This window comes from Gossypium hirsutum, chromosome A10, assembly GCF_007990345.1.
Source record: "Gossypium hirsutum isolate 1008001.06 chromosome A10, Gossypium_hirsutum_v2.1, whole genome shotgun sequence".
NCBI lineage: Eukaryota > Viridiplantae > Streptophyta > Magnoliopsida > Malvales > Malvaceae > Gossypium > Gossypium hirsutum.
The window spans coordinates 92,304,041-92,309,935 of record NC_053433.1 but is presented as its reverse complement, the minus strand read 5'-3'; the positions used below and the strand labels follow the sequence as shown (position 1 = coordinate 92,309,935).

The 5,895-nt window shown below is 38.3% G+C and overlaps 1 non-coding gene across 1 annotated transcript; it reads left to right on the top strand.

Annotated features, from left to right (window-relative positions):
• The first annotated feature begins 3,600 nt into the window (after window positions 1-3,600).
• Window positions 3,601-3,707, top strand: LOC121209146 (small nucleolar RNA R71). The gene has a single exon (XR_005904263.1). It is a non-coding gene; the product is annotated as a small nucleolar RNA R71 (small nucleolar RNA).
• The last annotated feature ends 2,188 nt before the right edge of the window (window positions 3,708-5,895 follow it).

The following is a 5,895-nucleotide window of genomic DNA, read 5'->3' as shown; positions in this document are numbered from 1 at the left end:
TCGACTTGTTCAAATGTGGCCTAATTAATACATCGGCCCAAACCTAGCGGTCATACGCTGAGAAGCTGATATTAATCCTCATGGTTGTTCGACAGAAATTGGAGCAAAGGGTGGTGAGTTGCGGCCGAAGCGTTTGATGAGGAGGTCCCACAGGGACCTTTCCACTTTTTGGAAGCGGGGACTGTAGTCTTCTTGCCTCGTGTGTTTGTCATTGTGTGCCTAAAAATTAAAAGAATTTATTAGTAACAAGACATCACCAAATATTCAATCCACATGTCTAAATAGAAAGACCCTTAGTTATAAAAATATATCTCGCACAGAATATGTACTAAAGAAGGTAGGGACCCAAAGAGCAAAAACTATATGCACGACTAATATAATGATGATAAGAAGAAAAAGTGAAACAATAATACTAATTAAGCAAAAAGATGCAAAAGAAAAAGCTAAATATTATTTTATAAGAACAACTAAACCAAAATGAAACATATGGATGCAAATAGGGGAAAATATTGTATTAATACTAAAAGTAGTAGAATAGGTTAAAGTAAAGAACAAAGATGAAAGAATCAGAAAACCACAACCAACAAAATAGTAATAAAGGAATAATAATCATACTTATAATAATACTACTTAATAAAAAATATAATGAATAATAACAATAAAAATAATAATGAAGAATAATAATTAAAAATAAATAAATAAATAAATATAAAAAGGTAAAAAGGGAAACCGACTATATGAAGGGTGGTCGGTCGGAAGAAAAGGCGACGATGGCCTGGGGCAAGAGTGGGTGTTAGGGTTACTGGTTGGGGGTGGGGGTTGTCGCTGGAGCGTGCACAGGGTAAGGGTAAGGGTGGTGCGCGATGGCTTTTGGGGCGTGGGGTGAGGGTGACTACGGGCTAGGGGGAGGTTATGCGTGAACGAGGTAAGGATAGAAGGGTGAGGGAGGGGAGAGAGGAGTGTTGGAGGGCCGGTGCGATGGAGATTGGGTCGGAAAGAGGGGAGCGGCGACTAAAGGGAGGCTTTGAGGAAGAGGACAAAAGTAAAAAAAAATGTTAGGGTTTGGGGGGTTAAATTGGACACGATTGTGTGAGGCCCGTGTTGGGCCACATGGTCGTGTCACACGCTCATGTGTGGTTTAATAATTTAGTCCAGTTTTCACACGGCCTAGGACACGACCATGTGTCCAGCTTGTGTGGCTCACACGGCCATGTCGCAGGGCCATGTGCGATGTCCTTCGCTTCTCCCACGCACGTGTTATATCCCACACGCTCGTATGTCCCGACCGCATGGTTCACACGGCCATATTGCATGGCCGTGTGCTTCATTGTTCGCTTCTTCCACGCCCATGTGGTATCCCCCACACTAGTGTGTCCGAACACATGGTTGTGTGATCCACACGGCCGTGTCGCACGCTCGTGTCGCCTTTTTTAGCTTGTGTCTGTTGATTTTGGGTGATTTAGGCCCTGTTTCCACACGGCCAATGACATATTCGTGTGGGTCAAAAACCTACACTTCAACACGAAAAGAAGTAAAAATAGCTAAAATAAACTAGTTAGTAGTGTTAGTGCTCAGGTTGCCTCCCGAGAAGCGCTTATTTAGAGTCTAAGCTCAACTAACCTCGTATTTGCACGGTCATGGTGGCTTGAGGAGTTGAAACTCCTCATTCCTACTATCAATCTTATCAAAATAAGGTTTTAGAAGAGTACTATTTACCTTAAAAGTGCCGAATTTGGAATGAGTTACCTCGACTGTACCGTATGGGAAAATGTTAAGTACCAAAAAAGGGATTGCTCCATTAGGTTCAGGAGTGGCAACACGAGGGTCTGCTCCATCTAACAGTACTTTGTCTCCAGCCTTATGTTGATTCAATTCACCTTTAAGGTCATATGACACTGCTTTGGTTTATCGAGTATCCTCGGTTTCTCCTTAATTGTTGTTCACCATTCATCTAGTTCCTCGATTTGTAATCTTCGTTCCTCAAGAATTGTTCATTGCTCCATCATTCTATCCCTAGGGATTCCCTGCACAGAATTCTGAGCCAAAATGTTGTTTTCATGGAAAGAACTCGTAATATCATCTCGATCACTAGATAGTCTAACAAAATCACGAGCTTGAAGTTTAATCGTGTCATCACCTACATGAAGTGTTAGTTCTCCTGTACCAACATCAATAATGGTTCTAGCAGTTGCTAAAAAGGGTCTTCCCAGAATTAAAGGTACATTATGATCCTCATCCACGTCTAAGATAACAAAATCGACTAGGAATATAAAATTTTCAATTTTAACAAGCACATCTTCAATTATACCTTTAGGAAACCTAATGGTTTGATTAGCCAATTGAATGCTCATCCTAGTTTGTTTGGATTTCCCTAGTCCTAGTTGTTTAAACATCTTGTATGGCATAACATTAATACTTGCCCCTAAGTCAGCTAAAGCATTATTAACATTTAGACTACCAATTAAATAAGGAATCGTAAAACTCCCTGGATCTTTCAACTTGTTGGGTAGCTTATTCTGTAGAATGGCTGAGCAAACTACGTTTAATTCCACATACGACGCATCATCTAACCTTCATTTATTAGCCAAGAGCTCCTTTAAAAATTTCACTGAGTTGGGCATCTGGGAAAGAGCTTCAATAAACGGTAAGTTAATATGCAGCTTTTTTAAAAGTTTAAGAAATTTACCAAATTGTTCGTTGGTGTGGACTTTCTTAGTTGCGTTGGGATATGGAACACAAGGTGTATACTCTTTACTTACCGATTTCTACTCACTGTGATTCACCTCAACCTTACCTTTACTTACTACAAGTCCTTGCCTCGGTTTAGGTTCAGGTTCAACTAACCCTTCTTTATCTCGAATAGCAATTGCATGAAGTTGTTCTCTTAGGTTAGTTTCAGTGTTAATTGGCAAGCTACCTTGTGGTCTCTTTGATATCATTTTAGCCAGTAAGCCTATTTGATTTTCGAGCCCTTGAATAGATGCTTACTGGTTTTTAAGTGCTTTTTCGGTATTTTGGAAACATGTTTCTGCTACCGAGATGAATTTCGTTAGCATCACTTTAATGTTTGACTTCTTTTCCTGCTGGTAAAGTGGTTGGAAACCTGAAGGGGGTTGAGGTCTTTGATTTCCTTGACCACCCCACGAGAAATTGGGATGGTTCCTCCAACCTGTATTATAAGTGTTACTATACGGATTATTTTGAGGTCTAGAATTACTTCCCATATAGTGGACTTGTTGCTCCTCGGTGCTAGGGTTGAAGGATGGATAATATGTGTTGTGCACTCCTCCTCCATTTTAATCACACCTCATCACTGGATGTACTTGAGTAGAACCATACAAACCATCAATCTTTTTATTTAAAAGTTCTACCTGGTTAGATAGCATAGTGACTGCGTCGAGGTTGAAAACACCAGTTGCTTTTGTCAGCTTCGTTCTCATGACTTGCCACTGATAGTTATTCAGTGACATCTCTTCAATAAATTCGTAAGCCTTTTCAGGTGTTTTGTTGTTTAAAGTTCCACCGACGACTGCATCGATCAGTTGCCTTGTTGAGGGGTTCACACCATTGTAAAAAGCCTGAACCTGCAGCCATAGGGGTAACCCATGGTGAGGGCATCTTCTTAATAAGTCCTTGTATCTCTCCCATGCTCCATAAAGAGTTTCTAGATCCTTCTGCACAAAAGAAGAGATATTATTCCTCAATTTAGCCTTTTTAGCAGGCGAAAAATATTTAAGTAAAAATTTTTCGGTCATTTGTTCCTAAATGGTGATTGACCCTCGTGGTAACGAGTTCAACCATTGTTTAGCCTTATTCTTCAATGAGAAGAGAAACAACTGAAGGCGAATGACATCATTAAAAATGTCATTGATCTTAAAAGTGTCGCAGAATTCCAGAAAATTTGCTAAATGAGTGTTTGGATCCTCGTCCTGCAAACCATCAAACTAAACAAACTGTTGTATCATTTGAATCGTGTTAGGTTTCAGTTCAAAATTATTTGCAGCAATAGCAGGTCTAACTATACTCGATTTAGTTCTTGTTAAATTGGGCTTAGCATAATCATACATAGTACGAGGAGCAGGATCTTGATTTACTCGATTTGCAGCAACCACAGGAGGTAACAAATTATTCTGATTATCAGCCATCTCCTCAGTTGTAGTTCGGATATCGTCCTCTCGCTCTTCCTCTATGTATTGTAGACTTCACCTAATTTCTCTTCAATTTTTACGAGCTGTGCTTTCTATTTTGCTGTAAAAAAGTAGAGGTCTTGATGGGTTTTTTCTAGTCATAAACTATAAAAACCTATCAGAAATAAAGAAAATAAAATTTAGTAATTAAAATAAAAACAAAATTAAATTGAAAAAAATAAAAAAATGGCTAAAGTAATAAAAATTAAGTGTTCTTAATATCTTAGTCCCCGGTAACGGCGCCAAAAACTTGTTGGTCTCTAAACTAGCTAAAAATTCGACTAAGGCAAGTGCACCTAGCGAACAGTAGTATAATTAAGGTGACATCGAAAATATCGTATCCACAAGGACTAAAAGTACTAGTAATTACTATCTTTTTATTATATAGCCTAAGAATTGAACGGATGTTTTCTAAACTAAACTTAATTATCTAATTAACTAAGAACGCGACAGAAATAAGAGTTGGAAAATGTTCTTTGGAAAACTGATGAAGAAGACAGTACCCAAGAAAGAATCCACTTAGACTTCACTTATTACTTCTGAATTAGACGATTTATTCACTTGAATTAATCCATAGAAATCCCTGAAATATGTTATTATCTCTCTCGAGACGAAAAACAACTGACTCTAAGTTGATTAATTGAAATCTCTTTCTAATTAAAACCCCTATTGTCGCATTAACTCGACCTATGGATTCCCTTATTAGATTTACTCTAATCCGGTAGATTTATGTCGTCCTATCTCTAGGATTGCATGCAACTCTGCTTAATTATGGAGGATCTACTCTTAAATAGGGACTTTTGCTACACTGAAAAAGCACATCAAATCCTGAATTAATATCCTGAAATATTAAAACAAGGATTAAATCTCACAATTAAGAATAAGAACAAGTATTTATCATATAATTGAAATAGTAATAAGATCCGTCTTAGGTTTCAACGTCCCAAGGTATTTAAGGAATTTAGTTCATAATAATAGAGGAAAACATCTTAAAATTGGGACAACAAACAAAACATAAAGAAACTCAAAGAACTTCTAAGAAAATTGAATGAGATCTTCAGTCTTGAAGGAGATCCTGCTTCCAAGCTGATTCCGATGGCTGTTCTTCGAGTATTTTCTGCTTTCTACTCCACGTCCCCCTTTTAATCCTCTTCTAGGGTGTTTATATAGACTTTGGAATGCTTCAAAACCCTCAAAATTAGCCTTTTTCGTGTAGAATTAGTTTTGGTCTCGATAGGGACACGGCCGTGTGCCACGCCCGTGTGAAGGTGCTCAAGCCGTGTGTAATTCTGAGTTGGTTTTTAGTTGACACAGCCATGACACATGGGTGTGTGGCCTACCCTTGTGCCTCACACGGGCGTGTGGTTTACCCATGTGAAAGTGCCTAGGCCGTGTGAAATACTGAGATAAGCCCATTTTGTCCGGTTTTGGCCCATTTCTTGTTCTTTTCACCTTCCTATGCTCACCTAAGTATAAAACTTGAATTTAAAGGATTAGGAGCATCAAATTCACTAAATCTTATGATAAATCATCCCAAAATATGCCAAGCATGGGATAAAAATATGTATATATTATGGTTTATCACATATAACATTTACCAAACACACAAAAACATGTACATCATTTGCAAACCAAATCCCATGACTAAAGTCATGGTTCAAAACTTATCATCATCTGACTAGCCTATACATGCCATATACCATATTTA